Source organism: Bos grunniens, chromosome 15 (assembly GCF_055505025.1).
Source record: "Bos grunniens cultivar Pamir isolate PY7600 chromosome 15, Bosgru_T2T1.0, whole genome shotgun sequence".
NCBI classification, from domain to species: domain Eukaryota; kingdom Metazoa; phylum Chordata; class Mammalia; order Artiodactyla; family Bovidae; genus Bos; species Bos grunniens.
In genome coordinates, this window is record NC_141179.1 from 32,935,166 (window position 1) to 32,955,072 (window position 19,907).

General features: G+C 42.4%; 1 long non-coding RNA gene across 3 annotated transcripts in view; it reads left to right on the top strand.

Annotated features, from left to right (window-relative positions):
• The first annotated feature begins 1,761 nt into the window (after positions 1 to 1,761).
• LOC147357621 (uncharacterized) overlaps positions 1,762 to 19,907 on the top strand; it is a 109,367-nt gene continuing 91,221 nt past the window's right edge. For all 3 annotated transcript variants that reach the window (XR_015141466.1, XR_015141467.1, XR_015141468.1), the window contains exon 1: positions 1,762 to 6,932. This is a non-coding gene — a long non-coding RNA (uncharacterized LOC147357621). The remainder of the gene's footprint in view (positions 6,933 to 19,907) is intronic.

Consider the following 19,907-nt stretch of genomic DNA (forward strand, 5'->3'; position numbering starts at 1 on the left):
ACTGTGAAGAAAGCTGAGTGCCAAAGAATGGATGCTTTTAAACTGTGGTGTTGTAGAAGAATCTTGAGAGTCCCTTGGACTGCAAGGAGATCCAACCAGTCCATCCTAAAGGAGATCAGCCCTGGGTGTTCATTGGAAGGACTGATGCTGAAGCTGAAACTCCAATACTTTGGCCACCTCATGAGAAGAGTTGACTCATTGGAAAAGACTGTGATGCTGGGAGGGATTGGGGGCAGGAGGCGAAGGGGACGACAGAGGATGAGATGGCTGGTGGCATCACTTACTCGGTGGAGATGAGTTTGAGTGAACTCCGGGAGTTGGTGATGGACAGGGAGGCCTGGCGTGCTGCAGTTCATGGGGTCGCAAAGAGTCGGACACGACTGAGCGACTGAGCTGAACATTCCACTGTGTGTGTGTGTGTATGTGTAAATAGACACACACACACCATATCTTCATATATTCCCAGCATCTTCTTTTACCATTCATCTGTCAATGGGCATTTAGGTTGCTTTCATATCTTGGCTGTTGTAGATAGTGCTGCAATGAATATTGAGAGTCTTTGTCTTTTTGAATTATGGTTTTATCAGAGTATATCCCCAGTAGTGGGATTGCTGGGTCATAGTGTAGCCTTTCTAAACATCTACCCCTGAGTAGCTAGCTTTCTTTTTTGAGCCTTAGGGCCTGGGGCAAATGATATCTATTGTGTAGAACTCTTGTGAGGAGTAAATGAGATGATCTATAAAATAAAGAGCAATTAGTAGACATTGAATTAATGTAACTTCTCTTCAGTCTCTCCAAAAATAACAGTATGGCTGACTAGTTGAATATGTACTATGAATAGCAGGTCTTCATAATCCTAATACTTGGCTATATTGTGGGTACAGATTATGGGCCGATCTCACATACAAAATGAAGGTTTTCTTGAAGATAAACAACCTTGTGTTAATGGCCATTGTTTCTACTGGGCCCAGCCCAGCATCAAGCACAAAGTGGGGGATTCAGTAAATGTTTACTGAGCAAGTGGAATTAATAAGTGCTCAGAATAGGAGTGGTCAGGACCATATCTGCCATGGATAATTACACAGAAGTACAGAAAGGTTAAGTTAATCATTCTTGATTTATAGCAGTGGTCAGAGTCAGGTTTTCTACAGGGTCTGTATAGGGCCTGGACCATTAAAAAATTATTTAAAATTCTTCTGAACATGGTATACTTCAGAGGCCAGACTATACTGGGAATCAAACAGGGCCTTTATACACATTTTTTTTTAAAATAATGTGTTTAATTAGGAAATAATTCTTATTTAAAAAACTTTTTATTTTGTATTGGGGTATAGCTAATTAATAATGTTGTGATAGTTTCAGGTGAACAGTGAAGCGACTCAGCCATACATGTATCCATCTCCCCCAAACTCCCCTCCCATCCAGGCTGCCACATAACATTGACCAGAGTTCCCTGTGCCATACAGCAGGTCCTTGTTGATTATCTATTTTAAATAAAGCAGTGTGTACATGTCCATCCCAAACTCCCTAACTATACCTTCCCCTCATACTTCTCCCCTGGCAACCATAAGTTTGTTCTCTAAGTCTGTGAGTCTCTCTGTTTTGTAAGTTCATTTGTATCATTTCTTTTTAAATTCCACATATAAAGGATGTCATGAGATATTTCTTCTTCTCTGTCTGACTTACTTCTGTCAGTATGGCAATCTCTAGGTCTATTCTGTTGCTGCAAATGGCATTATTTCATTCTTTTTAATGGCTGAGTAATATTCCATTATAGATATGTACCACATCTTCTTTATCCATTCCTCTGTTGATGGACATTTAGGTTGTTTCCATGTCTTGGCTATTGTAAACAGTGCTGCAGTGAACCTTGAGGTGCATGTATCCTTTTGGATCATAGATAAATCCTTGTTTCTTATTGGCAATGGACACATAACTCAATCCCATAGATGATGCAGGACCATACTGTTCACAAGTTTCTACTTCTCTTAAGCGGACTTAGTTTCATTTTCTCTTCCTACTCTTGCTCACTCTCATGTAGAGACATCAAGCAGCTTTGAATACTACCTGGCACATGGTAGAGACTCAGGAAATATTTGTTAATGAATAAATGAGTGATGAATGAACTCTTTTACTTACAACCACTCCCTGAGATGCTGATCTTTACTTTCATCTAGATGCCAAGACTCTCCACCTTCACATTCGCCATTTTACCACATCCAGGTCTTCGTTCCTGCATCTCCCATTAACATTTAATGTCTTAATTCCTTGACCTGCGGTGGTATCCACCACGGCTGAGTACACCCTGATTCCACTCCTCAGTGGCACAGCATCATACGAGAGGGCCTCAAAATGCTGATGACATAGACTGGCACACATCCAGGCCATCTGAATTCAGTGAGTCCTTGCTGGTGACCTTGTCACTTATAGCTTGTGTTTTTCTTGTCATTATTGTTCCGCAGATTTTCAGAGCTTCCACACGTCCTCCAAGCCACGTGATCTTTGTTGTTTCGTTGCTCAGTTGTGTCTGACTCTTTTGTGACCTCATGGACTGTAGCCCAACAGGTTCCTCTGTCCATGGTATTTTCCAGGCAAGAATCCTGGAGTGGGTTGCCATTTCCTTCTCCAGGGGATCTTTCCCACCCAGGGATCAAACCCATGTCTCATGCATTGCAGGCAGATTCTCTACCACTGCACCACTGGGGAAGCCCTGTCTGTGTGATCTTATCATTGAGGTAATTGGACTTCTCATTTGACACCTCAGGGCTCTCAGAACCAAGTTCTTCTCCAGATCTGGAAACAACACAGTGTCTCCTCTGACACATTCTAGAGATCAAAACCATTACAGGCCAGCCTCGATTCCAGGGAAGGGGGCATAGACTCCACCTCTTGTTGAGAGGCACCTGAAGAAATTTGCTTGAATTTTTAATTTATGACACCTAGCCATGTTAAAATTCAGAATTTCTTTTATGAAATCCCTGGAGGCTAACTTCAGTCCAGATACCGTCTGCTTAGCCTTGCTGGTCTCATACCAGCATTGACACAATAAAAGGACCACACTCTGCTCTGTGGGCATTTGACATAAGTTTTTTTTTTTTTCCTATAAATTCTTTAACAATTATTTATAGACTTTTTAAAGAGTAATTTCAGGATCACAGCAAAATGAAGAGGAAAATTACAAAGATTTCCCATACATTTCCTGCCCCACATATGCATAGCCTCCCAACCAGAGCAGTGCATTTGTTACACTTGATGAACCTACATTGATGCATTGCTGTCATCCGAAGTCCATAGTTTTTACTAGGGCTCACACTTGGTGCTGTACCGTCTATGTGTTTGGACAAGTGTACAGTGACGTGTATCGTCCCTGATAGCGTCACTCAGAGGAGTTCATTGCCTTGAGGCTCCCCTATTCTTCCACTCTTTGTATGGCACACGAGAAGATGCACCATCGAGCTCCCTCTTTAAGGGAAGGACTCACTGCCCCATTATGCGGAATACGGAGAGCCGCTTTCAGCTGTCAGCATCTTCTGGGCCTGCCTCAGTTATAGTGTGACCTCCCCTGAGATCATACCTTCCCTGGGACAGTCCTCATCTAAAGACTGAGCGACCCAGGGCTATAAGAGCCCCAGTACATCAATTCTTTCTAACTGATGCCAGAGCACTCTGACTAGCAACACTCACTCCTGAGTGCTCCTCTGGGTGGAAGGAGGTCTGCATTCCAGATTTACCTTGCCCTCTGAAAAATATGGCTGCTTCTTTCCTTTCACAGGTGTGGATCCCTGATAAACATCTTTCAAACCAAACAATCTCAGCATCTGCTTTCAGAGCACCTGGCCTGGGATATACTTCTGTAACTGTAAAACTATACATATGTATACATGCATTGCACGTGTGTGTGTGTGTGTGTGTGTGTATAATATGTGGTGGTTTAGTCATTCAGTCATGTCCGACTCTTTGCAACCCCATGGACTGTAGCCCACCAGGCTTCCCTGTCCGTGGAATTTTCCAGGCAAGAATACTGGAGTGGGTGGCCATTTCTTCCTCCAGAGGATCTTTCTGACCCAGGGATCAAACCCATGTCTCCTACATTGCAGGCAGATTCTTTACTGCTGAGCCATCAGAGATTTCCTTTATATATAATACACATACACACATATATACCTTCACACCCAATCTGGTGGCAGAAGAGATGCCTGTGTTCCTGACACTGGTTGTGTCTGTCTGTCCATAGCTCATTTCTTCCTGGTCTGTAGATCAAGGCATCATACCTTGTGTGGGAGAGTGAAGAAGAGTTCCTTCTCTTCCTTGCATATGTTTGCAGTGAGGATTATGACCCCTAACACGCTGTCTTCTCCCTCTTTCCTTGACCATAGGACTGGGCATGGAAATTAGATCGGCCCCATCAGAGTTTCAATGGCATTTGACTGGAGCTGAGGAGAAATGCTCTCTTTTCTGGTGGAAAAGTGGGAAACATAAATGCCAAGAGCAGCCCAGGGATGAGCCTAGCCATCTTCCCATGAGTGCTTGTCTTCATGGGAGACAGTAAGGAATACACATGCAGTGCACCCAAGATGAGACAGTGGTCCTGGACACATCAGCTCCCTGGGTACAGGGTATCCTTTTATACTTTTCCTCTTGCTAATCATGAGAGCCAGTCTGTTTCTGTTTTGGCCCAAGTTAGTTGATGGAGATATACTGTCATTTGCAGCCAAGAATCCTGATGAATAGACTCCAGTTTTGCTCTCTGCTGCTGCTGCTAAGTCGCTTCAGTCGTGTCCGACCCTGTGCGACCCCATAGGTGGCAGCCCACCAGGCTCCGCCGTCCCTGGGATTCTCCAGGCAAGAACACTGAAGTCGGTTGCCATTGCCTTCTCTGAGTTTTGCTCTCTATTCCCTGTTTTTGGGTCCCTGGCACGCCCTTCCTCCTTTATTATCCCGTCTCAGTGTCTTTATTCTGTCCCTCTCGACTGGCTGCTTTTCTGCGGCACAGTACAAACAGATCTCACTAATGGCAGAGAGAAGACTGTGCCTGCAGTCCTCATGAAAGCTACATTTCAACTTTCAATTTTTGCTGCATAGCTAAATTTCCCCTAATGCTGGGCCATATGCACCCTCACTTGGTTCTCTTAATTAACCTCCCGCAATCTGTCTTCTGTCCTCACCTCTCTACTAAAATAGCAATTCTGAAACCAGTTATCTAGTAATGGCCCAAACAAAACAACCTTTCTCCAGTTTCGTTATCTTGGATCTATTTCTGGCACATGACACTGTTAATCATTGACAACCCCCTCTGCCCTCTGGCGAGACGTGGTCTTGAACTTCCCTTCTCGGAGGCCCTGCATTCCTCTGGCATTCCTTGAGGAGCAAGGTTCTGGTGGAGTCATGAGCCAGAAGATTCACAGCATAAGAGAGGAGGAGGCTGGTTCTTCAGAGAATGCAGAAGGAGACTGCATCTTCAGAGTCTGCAGGAGCAGCTATCAAGATGATTTGGAGAGCAATGGGTGGAATTTGAGGAAAACTGGGTGGGTGAATTTTTCTTGAATGCATGTGTGCTAAGTCACTTCAGTCATGTCTGACTCTTTGTGACCCTATGGACTGTAGCCTGCTGGGCTCCTCTGTCCATGGGGATTCTCCAGGCAAGAATGTTGGAGTGGGTTGCCATGCCCTACTCTGGGGGATCTTCCTGATCCAGGGATCAAACCCATGTCTCTTGTGGCTCCTGCATTGCTGGTGGATTCTTTATCATTGAGCCACTGGTGAAGCCCCAACTTTTTCTTAGGAAGAACCAAAACCATTAGCTGAAAGTGTAAAAGACAATGTGGAAATGCCAGTATTAAAGAAAGGGGATATATGTTAGAAATACTGCAAAGAAAAAATTAACACATTCAAAAGAAATGAATCCTCTCATTATAAACCAGCAGCAGCAGCCAGGTAAGAGGGCTAGCTTGGATTCAGCACAATTTCACAGCTTGTGCCAAAAGTCCAAGGGGTAGGGGATACCAGTTAAGTAGCTATTGTAAGGTTAGAGGCATCAGGGAAACGCTGACCAGAGTTCACACCGGGTAAAGGTGAGGCCAGAAGAGGCTCTAGACCTACAGATGTTGGCAAATATTAGATTAGCAAGGTTGAGAGAATAGGAAACATGATGACAAATGGGTGAAGCAGAGCTCTTAAGAGTCAAAAAGCGCCAGCTGAGGGGATGACCTACAGTGAGGTCAACCTCTGCATTAGGGGTTTTCAAAATTTGTGCATCAGAATCACCTGGAGGGCTTGTTAAAGCACAGGTTGCTATCCCTGCCCCCGTAAAGACTCTAAATCAATAGGTCTAGGCTGGACCTGAGACTTGTATTTTTTTTTTTTTAAATTATTTTGGGCTGTGCTGTCTTCATTGCTGTGCCGGCTTTCCTCTAGTTGCAGGCAGAGGCTACTGTTTGTTGCAGGGCGTGGGACTCTTACTGTGGGGGCTTCTCTTGCTGTGGACCACGCAGGCTCAGCAGTTGTGGCTTTGGGGCTTAACTGCTCTGCGGCATGCTGGATCCTCCCGGATCAAGGTTCCAACCAGAATCTTCTTCATCGGCAGGCAGATTCTTTACCACTGAGCCAACAGGGATGCCTGAAATTTATCTTGCTAACAAGTTTCAGGTGATGTTGATGCTAGTGGTCCAAGAACCAAGCTTTGAGAGCCACTGCTTTTTTTGGGGGGGGGTGGTGAGAAACAGAAAGGAGGTAAAAGTCATTGACATTGAGAAGGTCAGGATCATGAGAGGCTTAGGTCATCAGTCATCAATAAAAGCACAGTGTGCTCATGGAGTCTTGGGTGAACATGTGCTCTAGGTTAACGGTTAGAAGGGTACATTGAGGAGTGAGGGAAGAGAGTTGCAAAGGAGAAGGGCTCTTTGGGTGACGGCTGCAGGACAACACCCTGCAAGGTAGGTTGAAAGCAAATGTTACTGTCTCTGAGTTGGGGTCAGGGTAGAGAAAACAGCTTTGGGAAACAGGGTTGAGGGCTATTTACAATGAAAGGAAAGCCACATTTCCATTTGACAGTGAGATGGAAAGGGTCTGCACTTTCCATCACTGGGGCAAGGATCTGCAGCCATGAAGAAATTTGCTCTTTAAGCGGGATTCCACAGGATGCCAAAGAAGAGACTGGTTGAAAAGATGGTATGGACTATGTGCGTGGATAAAAAGTGATTGAGCTGTAAGGTGGGGGTGACTGAAAGGGAAAGCAGGAGAAGGAAGCAAGGTGGGTGGGCTCTGTGCTTAGACTAGCATCAGGGAGAAGGGAGCTAAACTTAGATTGAGTTTGGGGCTAGGGAAAGATTTGGGACTTGTGTTCATGACTAAGGGAAGGAGAGGGCAGACTAGATAGTCTGCCTCCACTTTGGGAATTCAAAGCACCTCTCTCCTGTGTTATGTGAATATCTGTTTATGTCTGTCTTTGCCTTGATTTCTTAGCTTCTGATGACAATAATGTTATTGGGCAGAAGGCAGGCAGAAGGTATCATGAGTGGAGATAGGAGGCCATGCTGGGGCTATGCCTATATGGATTTTTTTTTTTTTTCTTTTTTTTCTTTTCATTTTACTTCTTTTTTTTTTTTTTTTTGTTTTTAATAAAAAAAAATCACATGCTCCCCATCCTGAACCCTCCTCCCTCCCAACCTCCCCATACCATCCCCCTGGGCCTTCCCAGCGCACCAGCCCCAAGCATCCAGCATCGTGCACTGAACCTGGACTGGCTTCTCGTTTCATACATGACATTTCACATGTTTCAATGACATTCTCCCAAATCTTCCCACCCTCTCCCACAGAGTCCATAAGACTGTTCTATACATCAGTGTCTCTTTTGCTGTCTCATACACAGGGTTATCGTTACCATCTTTCTAAATTCCATATACATGCGTTAGTATACTGTATTTATGTTTTTCCTTCTGGCTTACTTCACTCTGTATAATAGTCTCCAGTTTCATCCACCTCATTAGAACTGATTCAAATGTATTCTTTTTAATGGCTGAGTAATACTCCATTGTGTATATGTACCACAGCTTTCTTATCCATTCATCTGCTGATGGACATCTAGGTTGCTTCCATGTCCTGGCTATTATAAACAGTGCTGCGATGAACATTGGGGTACACGTGTCTCTTTCCCTTCTGGTTTCCTCAGTGTGTATGCCCAGCAGTGGGATTGCTGGATCATAAGGCAGTTCTATTTCCAGTTTTTTAAGGAATCTCCACACTGTTCTCCATAGTGGCTGTACTAATTTGCATTCCCACCAACAGTGTAAGAGGGTTCCCTTTTCTCCACACCCTCTCCAGCATTTATTATTTGTAGACTTTTGGATCGCAGCCATTCTGACTGGTGTGAAATGGTACCTCATAGTGGTTTTGATTTGCATTTCTCTGATAAAGAGTGATGTTGAACATCTTTTCAAGTGTTTGTTAGCCATCTGTATGTCTTCTTTGGAGAAATGTCTATTTAGATCTTTGGCCCATTTTTTGATTGGGTCATTTATTTTTCTGGAGTTGAGCTGTAGGAGTTGCTTGTATATTTTTGAGATTAGTTGTTTGTCGGTTGCTTCATTTGCTATTATTTTCTCCCATTCTGAAGGCTGTCTTTTCACCTTGCTAATAGTTTCCTTTGATGTGCAGAAGCTTTTAAGTTTAATTAGGTCCCATTTGTTTATTTTTGCTTTTATTTCCAATATTCTGGGAGGTGGGTCATAGAGGATCCTGCTGTGATGTATGTCAGAGAGTGTTTTGCCTATGTTCTCCTCTAGGAGTTTTATAGTTTCTGGTCTTATGTTGAGATCTTTAATCCATTTTGAGTTTATTTTTGTATATGGTGTTAGAAAGTGTTCTAGTTTCATTCTTTTACAAGTGGTTGACCAGATTTCCCAGCACCACTTGTTAAAGAGATTGTCTTTAATCCACTGTATATTCTTGCCTCCTTTGTCAAAGATAAGGTGTCCATATGTGCGTGGATTTATCTCTGGGCTTTCTATTTTGTTCCATTGATCTATATTTCTGTCTTTGTGCCAGTACCATACTGTCTTGATAACTGTGGCTTTGTAGTAGAGCCTGAAGTCAGGTAGGTTGATTCCTCCAGTTCCATTTTTCTTTCTCAAGATCGCTTTGGCTATTCGAGGTTTTTTGTATTTCCATACAAATTGTGAAATTATTTGTTCTAGCTCTGTGAAGAATACTGTTGGTAGCCCAACGAAGAGAATAAAATACTTAGGAATATATCTACCTAAAGAAACTAAAGACCTATATATAGAAAACTATAAAACACTGGTGAAAGAAATCAAAGAGGACACTAATAGATGGAGAAATATACCATGTTCATGGATTGGAAGAATCAATATAGTGAAAATGAGTATACTACCCAAAGCAATTTATAGATTCAATGCAATCCCTATCAAGCTACCAACAGTATTCTTCACGGATTTTTTTAACCCTAAGATCTTTGTAGTATAGTGAGCACAAGTAAATTTTGGTTGAAATAAATTGCCCATATAATTGATCCCCTTTACTGTCATCAGTGGTGCACTGTATGGCTTGTGTCTGACTGTGTATGGCATTGAATTAAGAGTTATAATACGAGGGTGCTAGACTAACAAAGCTGGTGGAGGTGATGGAATCCTAGTTGAGCTGTTTCAAATCCTGAAAGATGATGCTGTGAAAGTGCTGCACTCAATTTGCCAGCAAATTTGGAAAACTCAGCAGTGGCCACAGGACTGGAAAAGGTCAGTTTTCATTCCAATCCCAAAGAAAGGCAATGCCAAAGAATGCTCAAACTACCGCACAATTGCACTCATCTCACACGCTAGTAAAGTAATGCTTAAAATTCTCCAAGCCAGGCTTCAGCAATACGTGAACCATGAACTTCCAGATGTTCAAGCTGGTTTTAGAAAAGGCAGAGGAACCAGAAACCAAATTGCCAACATCCACTGGATCATGGAAAAAGCAAGAGAGTTCCAGAAAAACATCTATTTCTGCTTTATTGACTATGCCAAAGCCTTTGACTGTGTGGATCACAAGAAACTGTGGAAAATTCTGAAAGAGATGGGAATACCAGACCACCTGACCTGCCTCTTGAGAAATTTGTATGCAGGTCAGGAAGCAACAGTTAGAACTGGACATGGACCAACAGACTGGTTCAAAATAGGAAAAGGAGTACGTCAAGGCTGTATATTGTCACCCTGTTTATTTAACTTATATGCAGAGGACATGATGAGAAACGCTGGACTGGAAGAAGCACAAGCGGGAATCAACATTGGCGGGAGAAATATCAATAACCTCAGATATGCAGATGACACCACTCTTATGGCAGAAAGTGAAGAGGAACTCAAAAGCCCCCTGATGAAAGTGAAAGTGGAGAGTGAAAAAGTTGGCTTAAAACTCAACATTCAGAAAACGAAGATCATGGCATCTGGTCATGGCATCATGGCATCACTTCATGGCAAATAGGTGGGGAAACAGTGGAAACAGTGTCAGACTTTTTTTTTTGGAGCTCCAAAATCACTGCAGATGGTGACTGCAGCCATGAAATTAAAAGATGCTTACTCCTTGGAAGAAAAGTTTTGACCAACCTAGATAGCATATTGAAAAGCAGAGATATTACTTTGCCAACAAAGGTCCGTCTAGTCAAGGCAATGGTTTTTCCAGTGGTCATGTATGGATGTGAGAGTTGGACTGTGAAGAAAGCTGAGTGCCAAAGAATTGATGCTTTTGAACTGTGGTGTTGGAGAAGACTCTTGAGAGTCCCTTGAACTGCAAGGAGATCCAACCAGTCCATTCTGAAGGAGATCAGCCCTGGGATTTCTTTGGAAGGAATGATGCTAAAGCTGAAACTCCAGTACTTTGGCCACCTCATGCGAAGAGCTGAGTCATTGGAAAAGACTCTGATGCTGGGACGGATTGGGGGCTGGAGGAGAAGGGGACGACAGAGGATGAGATGGCTGGATGGCATCACTGACTCGATGGATGTGATTTTGAGTGAACTCCAGGAGTTGGTGTTGGATGGGGAGGCCTGGCGTGCTGCGATTCATGCGGTGGCAAAGAGTCGGACACGACTGAGCGACTGAACTGAACTGAGACTCATTTTAGAAGTAATGGAACAAACAAACATTTTAAAGTAAACACAGCGTTGGCCACTCTGCTAGCTTCAGAAGTAAGTCTGAGCTAAGGATCAAGTTTCTTGTTCTCACTATTCAGTGACTTTTGTAGCCTTTGGTTCTGTGGTTTTGAAGACCCTTGCTGTTAGCAACAGTATCGTATAGTGAAAAAAAAAGTTGCTTCAAAATTAGATATGTTGTGAACCTAGTCCTCACTCAGCCACTTTAACATTGGAGAAGTTTACCCAACCCATCTGGTCCTCAGGGTATTCATCTTTATGTGGAAAAAAAAAAAAAAAAAAAAACTGATGACATAGTACTGTTGCAAAGATGAAATGAACAACACATGTATATTTCTTAAGCACTTTCCGGGCCATACTAAGTGCTTAGCAATATCAGTTTTTTTTTCCTTTCCTTCCCTAGTACCCTCTTTTACCATTCTGTACATTTTCATTTTCAGGGGTCAGAGAAGTATTTCACTGTGGGAGTGCAGTCTGTAGAGGAGCAAAAGACCTCTTAAAGTGCCCGCCTCACAACATACAACTTCTTACTGCTGTGGGAGTAATTTCCTTGGCAGGAAGGTTTCCTCAACATGATTAGCGCCTTGTTCATGTGGTACGTGCTTATAAAGCAAGGCTTGGATGTTCTAGAAAGGGAAAGCGTCTCAGTGAAAATAAAAAGAGGGGGGCCTTACATTTCCCTGCACACACTCGAGAGTATGAAATTAAGAGGAAAAGGCTCTTGCCAAGTCTGCTTCTTGCTTGGACACTTGTTCTGAACCTGAAGGTTCTTGGCAGCTCATACAGCGTGCACCTCCCTTCATCTGCCCCTGGACTGGACATACATAGGAAATTTATACTTTATTTTCCCAATGCTTCATCTTGGCTCACTTCCCTGATGATGGTGTCAATTAGTTTAAAAAAAAAAAAACAAGCAACATGGAAAACCTATATTTCCGATGTTCCCCACGTAATGGTGAGAGCAAGCTGGCAATAACTTTCTCTGACACTGTGATTATTTTGAAACTTGGTTTCAAAACAGTTTGAAGAAAACCCTGTTTATAACAGAACTCTGTGTGTACTTTGAGTCTTCCAGAAAAACCTGCAGAAAACTCACCAAAGTGAACTGAGGGGGATGTGGAGGGATACTGCCACGAGTTCTATGTATTTCTGTCCTACTTTGAGACTTGGGGGTAGGGTAGGGAGAATTCTTTTGGTCGAGTTGAAACTCGGGTGTACTAAGGTTCTTGCACTATGAGTTGCCTTTATAAAATTTAGACTCCAGAAAAATCTACATACTTCTGTTGAAAGTAAAATAAAAATGGAGAGAGCTGATATCATCGTTGACTTAATACAGTACTAGTGCTGTCAGTGTAGTGGGGCCTGTCTTATTTTGTTTCTGTCCTAGAACGTTCCTCCTCAGATTCCTTGAGTTAGATGCTACAAGTCAGGAAAACATACAGTGCGAGCACGAGAGAGGTACCTTGATGCTTTTTGTTTTTACAGCAGTGTAAGTGTGGCTGTGTTTTCCAAAGGATATGACCCCAATTCAGGGGGATTATTTTCTTTATGTTTAAAGAGAAGATGAGGGTTGTTAGCGGAGGTGGAGAAGCACAAATCTGAAAAAAAGTGGGCTTTGCTGCTTGAGGGACACTTTGTGCCCACCATGGAAATCCTCCCTTTATCGAAGTGTTGTTCTTGCACCTTGACCTTTCAGTTTTGCTCCCTGGTTAGCTTGTGGCCCCTGCACACGCTGGTCCCCACAGATGGAGATGAAGCTGATATTTGCATGATGAGTCAGTCTGGTCTCTTTTCTGCAAGCTCTGTTCCCAGACCAGGTGGGTTTCCTTCAGGTCCAGCCATGCAGAAGCACCAGAGCATCTCTCTTTTCACTCTGAGGTCTTAGGGAAGCCTACAGCCAGGCAGGTCATCCTAGATGTTCTGGATTGGTCCTGTCGAGAAGGCAGTGGTCTAGCAGGCTGGTGGTCTGCCATTGTCCTCCTGTTCATCACTTCGTGTAGAGCAGCAAATTCTCCTTCCTCAATTACTCTTTCAAAGGGGCGGGGGAGGAAGGAGTGGGCCATGAATATTTAATCAGGGAAAAGTAGGTGCACATTATTTGGATAAACTACTTAATAGAGGTGCTAGCCCCTCCTCAGATGGGGATAGATGCCGCATAGCCAGCCCAGTGCGCTTTCATCTTTAATCATCTCTTCTCCGTTCCCTTGGAGGGGGGAATCTAGGAAGGTTCCTGTCTCTCCATCAAACCGCATCTCTAATTTAAACGGCTGTTAATAAGGGTTAAATCTGCAGGCTGAGCTGGCCCTTCACTTGTTACTTGCAAAGGGGGAGAAATCAATGGAGCAGGAAGCCAGAGGGGCGTCCATTTTGAGAAGCCGTGATGAATTACGTTTCCTTAGGAGAGCTGGCAGCCTCCAGCTCTGTCCCCCCTGCCTCCCTTTCACGTAACCAAGCCCTCTGCGACACATCAAATTTAATGAGACTGCACAGACCTCAAATAAGGAAGGGGAGCGCTGCTGCTGGGGCACTTTATTAAGGAGGATCAGAGAAAACTCGCTGGCTGTTAAAAGGAGCCCTTAAAGGCAAAGGATCTTTTGCAGGGAATGGGAGGAGGTCCCTAATTTCAGTGTTTCACGTCCTCTCTGAAGCACTTGAGTGACCTAATTCAGCATCAGCTTTTGGGGTCTCCACATTGGCAAACAGGTCCTCAAACCTCAGGACCATTGAAGACCCAGAGGACTGTGGTAGGTAATTAGGGACCTTTTGATTTTAAGCACCAACCTCCACCCCCCACCCACCCCCAGCCCCGGCACCACCACCCCACAGTCCCACAGGCCATTAGAAGGAAATGGAGAGAGAGGTTGTATAACTGTCTTCCCTGTGATGAATCATTGTCGTAATCGTTATTTTCCAAATCAATAATTGAATTGCTTATTTAGCCAAGAGGACAGCACTTACACACACGATGGACAAGGCATTTTGAAATCTGGAAAAGCCGCTGTATATTGGCTCTAGGTTTAAGAGACAAGGCATTATCCTGGGCATCAGGAGACTTATTCAAGTATCAGCTCTGTTGCTAATTTGTAAAGCTTCTATAATAAAATATTGTAACTTAGATTTCAATTTACTTCTGTATAAAATGAGAGGGTGTCATCTACAATTCCCCACTAGACGTGGAGCTCTGTGTCAGTCTTAGAAAACAGAACAGACGATGGTGCTAACCCAGGAACACCTGTGTGAGCTAGACACAGCTCCAGGGAACAGCTCCATCACGTTTCTTTGAGTCCTTTCTGAACTCTTTCCCAAACAACACTTCTGGCATGCAGAGCTCCAGATATTGCATTTCAGAGTCTCTAGTTCCTCCCCCCCCATCTCTACTGACAAGAAGGTTTTTCTTATGCCCTAAGAAAAATAATAATAAAATGATAGCTGACATGTACAACATGATGATAACACCCGGGCACTGGGTTGAGTGGTTTATGGGCATTCTATCAAGAGGCATGGTAGATATGAACTCAAACTGGAACCACCCTTCCTGGCTTCAAGTTACCACAAGTTACAACTTCCTAGCCATGTGACCTTGGGCAAGTTACATCATAAACGATGTTTATTGACGTCTGGCATATCGTAGGTACTGTAGCAGTGCTCATGTCATGATCTCATTTAAACCTTGAAATATTCCTGTGAGGTTGGTAGGATTATCCCTATTTTACAGATAGGAACCTGTAACTCCACAAATTACGAGATCACCTAGTTGGCAAGAGACCGTGATGGGAATCATCGTGATTTCCTAACCAGGGTTCTCATACTCCAGTTTTGGTCTTTTAAAAGGTCTCCTTGGTGATTCATTGGAAGTAAAAGTGACCAGCATGGCTGGAGGAGGGATTTTAAAGGTCTCCGCCACATCTGTGTCTCAATGCCTGTTGATTCCTCTCTGCTCAGCCTTTGATATCATTTTTGGTAGGTTTGCATCACAGCTCCTATTTTGGCTTCTTTTCTGATTTATGTGGCCATCTTATCAAGGTCATTGCATCTTTCCCTTGAGATTCCATTTTGAGACCTACTTATGGTGTCTTCCTCTTTGCCATTGATCAGGTGAGCAGGCCAGCAATAGGGATGGGGGCCAGGTCCAAAGCACCTAACTGGGATTGAATGGAGACCAACACATTAGGAAGGTCCAGATCACTTTGCATCCCAAATGTCAGTTTTCTGGAGCACAGAGTTCAGAATAAATAGCAGTTGCAAGGAAGGATGGTAGAGATTCCATGTGAATATGGAAAAAAAAAAACCCCAGAGTTTGGAGAGGTGAGGCCAGAGAATGACACAGTATAGTGTGACCGCGACCTTATTAGAAGAATGCTCTGGAGGACAGTGAATCTATAGTCACCTCTTTGAGGGAAATATTTTATTTTCTTCCCTGTTGTAAACCTATATGAGTTGTTCAAACTAAAGAGTCTAGAATGTATGCCAAGGTGATGAAATGACATGCTCTCTGGCTCCATGCTTTAGCTCATGGTCTGATTTCATCTCTGGGTAGACAGAGAGAGACAACTTATGCATATAATTTGTAATTTATTTAAATCATGCTTTCATTGTGTCCTGTGTTTTTTTTTTTTTTTATGGGGGTGCATCCTACTTATCCTATCCTGAGCATAGGCTCAGGCCACTGTCTTAGTCTTGAAGCCTCCTGTGTGTTAGGACCACCTCATCTTCTGGTGTCTTCTGGTTCTTGTTCCAGTAAAGGGCACTATTGGTATTGACTATCTCTTAGAAGAATCTTGGAATAACTGAGTTTCCCCCAGAGATGCCTTTCCTCTTTCCTCTGCCCTTTTTGTTTCTCAGCATCCAACTCTGGCATTTGGTAGACTCTGACAATAGGTTGCACTGGAGATATTCAGCTGGTGATAAATTCTACATCTAGGGGTGAAACCAAATTAATTATTATCTATGGGTTGAAGCCAGTACCTTCACCTTTTCTAGAGAACTAGGTGTGGGGCTACCTTTGAGCCTGAGTTGGAAATGGAGCCAAGGGGGAATCTGAGATGTAATTCGGGAATACACTAATGATTTCCAATAAACTGGTAAAATATAAAGACGACAATTTCACAATCTCCACTCAATTCTGAAGCTCTGGACATTGGCTAGACCCTGTGTTTTCTTTGGTCATATTATTCTTTTTTAAATTGTAGTATAATCGATTTATAATGTTGTGTTAGCTAAAGGTATACAGCAAAGTGATTTAGTTATACATACACATATATTCATTCTTTTTCAGATTCTTTACCTATATAGGTTATCACAGAATATTGAGTAGAGTTCCCTGTGCTGTACAGTAAGTCCTTGTCAGTTATCTATTTTTTATATAGTAGTGTATATATATGTTAATCCCAGGCTCTTAATTTACTCCTTCCCCCATTTTTCCCCTTTGGTAATCATAAGTTTGTTTTAGAAATCTGTGAGTCTGTTTTTGTTTAGTAAATAAATTTATTTGCATCATTTAAAAAATTAGATTCCACATATGAGTGATTTCATATGATATTTGTCTTTTTCTGTCTGACTTCACTTAGTATGATAATCTCCAAGTCCATCCATGTGGCTACAAATTGCATGATTTCATTATTTTTTATTGCTGAATAATATTCCATTGTATATATGTACCACATCTTCTTTATCCATCCTTCTGTCGATGGGGATTTAGGTTTCTTCCATGTCTTGCCTATTGTAAACAGTGCTGCAATGAATCTTGGGGAGCATGTATTTTCAAATTATAATTTTCTCTGGATCTATGCCCAGGAGTGGGATTGCTGGATCAAATGGTAGTTCTATTCTTAGTTTTTTAAGGAGACTCCATACTATTCTCCATAGTGGTTGTACCAATTTACATTCCCACCAACAGTAAAGGAGGGCTCCCTTTTCTCCACACCCTCTCCAGCACTTATTGTTTGTAGACTTTTTGATGATGACCATTCTGACCCATGTGAGGTGATACCTCACTGTAGTTCTGATGTGCATTTCCCTGATAATTAGTGATGTTGAGCATCTTTCCACATGATTTTTGGCCATCTATATGTCTTCTTTGGAGAAATGTCTATTTAGATTTTCTTCCCACTTTTTGGATTGGATTTTATTTATTTGTTTGACATAGAGCTGCATGAGCTCTTTGTATATTTTGGAGATCAATCCATCGTCAGTTGCTTTGTTTGCAAATATTTTTTCCCATTCTGTGGGTTGTCTTGTTTTGCTTGTGATTTCCTTTGCTGTGTAAAAGCTTTTAAGTTTAAGTATCTTTGATTTTATTTTCATTACTCTAGGAGGTGGATTAGATCTTACATGCTTATGCTATGCTTACAACAGATCTTACTGCAATTTATGTCAGAATGTTCTGCCTATGTTTTCCCCTAAGTTTTATAGTGTCTGGCTTTACGTTTAGGTCTTTGATCCACTTTGAGTTTATTTTTGTGTATAGTGTTAGCAAGTGTTCTAATTTCATTTATTTACATGTAGCTTCCAGTTTTCCCAGCACCACTTATTGAAGCGATTGTCTTTTCTCCATTATGTATTCTTGCTTTCTTTGTCCTAGGTTAATGGACCACAGGTGTATGAGTCTATTTCTGAGCTTTCTATCCTGTTGCTGCTGCTGTGGCTAAGTCACTTCAGTTGTGTCCGACTCTGTGCAACCCCATAGACGGCAGGCCACCAGGCTCCCCTGTCCCTAGGATTCTCCAGGCAGGAACACTGGAGTGGGTTGCCATTTCCTTCTTCAATGCATGAAAGTGAGAAGTGAAAGTGAAGTCACTCAGTCGTGTCTGACTCTTAGCGACCCCATGGACTGCAGCCCACCAGGCTCCTCTATCCATGGGATTCTCCAGGCAAGAGTACTGGAGTGGGGTGCCATTGCCTTCTCCTGTACATCCATCTATATTTCTGTTTTTGCACCAGAACCATACTCTTTTGATTACTGTAGCTTTGTAGTAACTTAGTTTGAGGTCAGGGAGCCTGATACTTCCAGCTTTGTTTTTTTTCCTCAGAATTTCTTTGGCTATTCAAGGTTTTGTCTTTCCATAAAAATTAAAAACTTTTTTTTTTCTCTAGTTCTGTGAAAAATATCCTTGGTAATTTGATAGGGATTGCACTGAATGTGCAGATTGCCTTTGGTAGTCATTTTGACACTTGATTCTTCTCATCTAAGAACATGGTATATCTTTTCATCTGTTTGCGTCATCTTCGATTTCTTTCATCAGCGTGTTGTAGTTTTCAGGGTACAGATCTTTTCCTCCTTAAGCAGATTGATTCCTAGGTATTTTATTCTTTTTGATGTGATGGTAAATGGGATTGTTTCCTTAATTTCTCTTTCTTATTTTGTTGTTAGTGTATAGGAATGCAAGAAATTTCTGTGTGTTAATTTTGTATCTTGCAAATTTACCAAATTCATTGATGAGATCTAGTAGGTTTCTGGTAGCATCCTGTAAGACTTTCTATGTATTATATCATGTCATCTGCAAACAGTGACGGTTTTATTTCTTTTCCAATTTGGACTCCTTTGACCTCTTTTACTTCTCTGATTGCTATAGATAGGACTTCCAAAACTATGTTGAATAAAAGTGGTGAGAGTAGGCATTCTTGTTTTGTTGCTGATCTTGGAACACTTTCAGTTTTTCACCATTGAGAATGATGTTAGCTGTGGATTTGTCATATACAGCCTTTATTATGTTAAGTTCCCTCTATGCTGACTTCTGGAGAGCTTTTCTTTTAAATCATAAATGGGCATTGAATTTTGTCAAAATCTTTTCTTCATCTATTTATCATATGGTTTTTATTCTTCAGTTTGTTAATGTGGTGTGTCACACTGATTGATTTGCAGATATTGAAGTATCCCTGCGATAAATCCCACTTGATCATGGTGTATGAACCTTTTAATGTGTTGTTGGGTTGGTTTGCTAGTATTTTTGTTGAGTATTTTTGCATCTATGTTCATCAGTGATACTGACGTGTAATTTTCTTTTTTAGTCATTTTGTTCTAATCAATGAAGGGAGGGATGGGAAGGGAGAGGAACTTCAAGCATATGAAGGTCCTCAATGCCAAGGGCCTTCATTGGCATTAAGGTAGACTTAATGAATTCTGATTTTCCAGGCATAAAGTGAAAATGAAGTCGCTCAGTCGTGTCCGACTCTTTGCGACCCCATGGACTGTAGCCTACCAGGCTCCTCTGTCCATGGGATTTTCCAGGCAATAGTACTGGAGTGGATTGCCATTTCCTTCTCCAGGGGATCTTCCCGACCCAGGGATCAAACCCAGGTCTCCTGCATTGTAGACAGACACTTTACCACCTGAGCCACCAGGGAACCTTCTAGGCCTAAGTAGCTATCTAATCAGGAACTGGTGTGCTGGGCCCTGGACCAAAGTAAACACCCAGAATTTGCTTGGCTTGATGACTCCTGCAGATATAATAAACCCATTCAGGTACTTCTTTCTCACATAGACTTGAGGTTCATACTTCGAGCCATGAGAAAGGCAGTGTTTTTAGCTGACAGAGGATATTAATGCCTGCTTTTATAGTTCATAGCCATTAGTTTGGAATCCTCAGTTATAGAGCTGAGACCTAAGATGTGAGACACCACAAAGTTTACTGTCAGCTTCTTGTAGAATGACTACCACTCTGTTAAAGTCTGGGAGTGGTTTGTGGGGATCTAAAGCAATCAGTTTGGAAGGAACCATAGTACAATCTGCCTTGGTTGTCTCTTGGTCTTTGGTTTACATTTTTTCCTC